The sequence below is a fragment of the Microtus ochrogaster genome, linkage group LG9, assembly GCF_000317375.1.
Source record: "Microtus ochrogaster isolate Prairie Vole_2 linkage group LG9, MicOch1.0, whole genome shotgun sequence".
NCBI classification, from domain to species: domain Eukaryota; kingdom Metazoa; phylum Chordata; class Mammalia; order Rodentia; family Cricetidae; genus Microtus; species Microtus ochrogaster.
Window position 1 is genome coordinate 10,283,143 of NC_022034.1, and position 2,401 is coordinate 10,285,543.

Sequence of the window (2,401 nt, forward strand, 5' to 3'; positions counted from 1 at the left end):
AAGATAAAGAAATGAGGAGAACTACAAAACTAAACTTAACAAATGCATGTCAAATATCTGTATTTTAAGAATCACAAAAGCTCCAAAGTACTGAGCTTAGTATATATTCTTCTTTTTTCTGTCCAAGGTATTGAACCCAGTGGCGTGTGCATACCAGCCAAGTGGTCTACAACATTTCCAGCCTTTCCTGGCTTTCCTTCTTAGGAGGGATCATCTTGCTAAGGGCTCAGGCTGACTTCAATCCCATGACCCTCAATTCACAGGTCTCAGAGTGCTGAGGTTATACTCATGGATCAGCAAGCCAGGCAATATAAACTTTTATAAGCTGAAGTGATACTGTATGATCACTTATATTCTAGTTAGAGTAAAGTTGCAGTTTGACTGTAGCAGGCTTTCTCACACCTCCAGCTCTCAAGTCATGACTCAGAGGCTTAATATTAGTTATGAATGCTTGGCCTTATGTATGTATGCATGTATGTTGGAGGGTGCCTGGTACTTGTGAAGCCCAGAAGAGGGTGCTCAGTTTCCTGGATCTGGAGTGAGGGAGGCTATAAACCTCCAAGAGAGTGCTAGGAACTGAGCCCAGGTCCTCTAGGAAAACAGGAACACTTCTTAACGGCTGAGCCATCTCTTCAGGCTCTAAGAGAGGAAGACATGTTTTAGAGACACTTGTGTTCCTCAGTCTTTCAGACTACTGAAACAGTGACCCCCCAAACTGGAAGTCCCCACAAATCCTGTGCAGAAGAAGGAAAAATTTGAGGCCTGATAGCAGGCAGAGGTGGAAGCTATCTCTTAGAAAAAGATCTTGTGGGCTGGAGAGACAGCTCAGAGGTTAAAAGCATTGGCTATTCTTCCAGAGGTTATGAGTTCAATTCCCAGCAACCACATGGTGGCTGACAACCATCTTTGTAATGAGATCTGGTGCCCTCTTCTGGTGTGCAGGCAAACACGCAGACAGAATACTGTATACATAATAAATAAAATAAATCTTTAAAAAAAAAAAAAAGATGCCGGGCAGTAGTGGCACACCTCTTTAATCTCCCAGCACTTGGGAGGCAGAGGTGTGCGGATCTCTGTGAGTTCGAGGCCAGCCTGGTTTACAAGAGCTAGTTCCAGGACAGGCTCCAAAGCTACAGAGAAACCCTGTCTTGAAAAACAAAAAAAAAAAAGAAAGAAAGAAAAAGGTTTTGCACCAGGCAGAGTGGTGGGATGCACCTTTGATTCCAGAACTAGGGAGGCAGAGGCAGGTGGACCTCTGTGAGTTTGAGGCCAGCCTGGTCTACAGAGAGAATTTCAGGACTGACCCGATAGCTACTGGGAAACACTGTCTAGAAAAACCAAAGAGGAGGGAAAGTGCTTGAGCTGGACTTGGTAGTACGCTCCTATAATCCCAGCACTCAGGCGGATCTCTGTGGGTTAGATGCCAGTCTGGTCTACGGAGCAAGTTCTAGGACAGCAAGGTCTGCCACTCAGAGAAACACTGCTTTTAAAAAAAAGATATCACACACTTTGACAACTTGACAGACCACTTTGCTAAAGAGACCCAGGTGATGGGTCAATAGTGGGTGTGGCCATAACTTGACTATTTAAAGTTACTCTCACTTCTGGACCATGAAGATGGACGTGAGGGCTCAATGGGTCTCTTTGCCTCTCTTCCTAGTTTAACCAAATTAAATAAATTCCCCGTGACTGCCCATTTTCTGTCCATTTTGCTATTCCAGGCTTAATATTTGCTATTATGAAAGACAACTGGCTGAACCTGGCTTAAGATAATAATTATGACATCAAGTTTGGTAACAATGATACTTCATTTTATATATATACACATACATACACGTGTGTGTGTTTATACACGTATATATACATATATGTGTCATGGAATATTATTTTAAGGTGTGCTACTTTAGTTGATACTCTGGAACATTTGCTTAATGATGCAAAGATGTGTTTGATTAAATAAAATTCACCTGCAGTCAGGAGGCCAAGTCAGCAACTAGCTGACAGGAAGTGGTAGGAAAGAGCCAGGTGGAGAAGCTTTTTAAGGAGGGGTGAGGAGAGGCACTTTTGGAGAGACAGGAGAAAGAGGTAAGCTACTTGCTATTCAGCCTCAAACCTTGAATCTTGAGTTAACCTTTAGAGAGACAGAGATTTAGTTAAGTTCCTTTAGTAGCTTTGAAAGAGTGGGTGCTTGAGGGAACAGAATTCCCTCAGGCCCTCGTGGCCTGTTCTCTGCAGATAGTGGCAGAGTTGCAATTGCTGATTAGGACAGCTGTGGATTAAGAGGTAGCAATAATTTAGAAAAAGGACAACATATACAGATGTTGCAAAATCCAGTGAGGGGATCTGAAATGAAAACAATCCCAGCTCCAAGTATTTCAAACATGGAATAGTCAGCCTGCAC

General features: G+C 43.0%; 1 protein-coding gene across 1 annotated transcript in view; it reads right to left on the bottom strand.

Annotated features, from left to right (window-relative positions):
• The window catches only part of Acat2 (acetyl-CoA acetyltransferase 2), a 45,491-nt gene that overhangs the window by 38,823 nt on the left and 4,267 nt on the right, over positions 1 to 2,401 (bottom strand). The gene's annotated exons all lie outside the window — the stretch shown is intronic.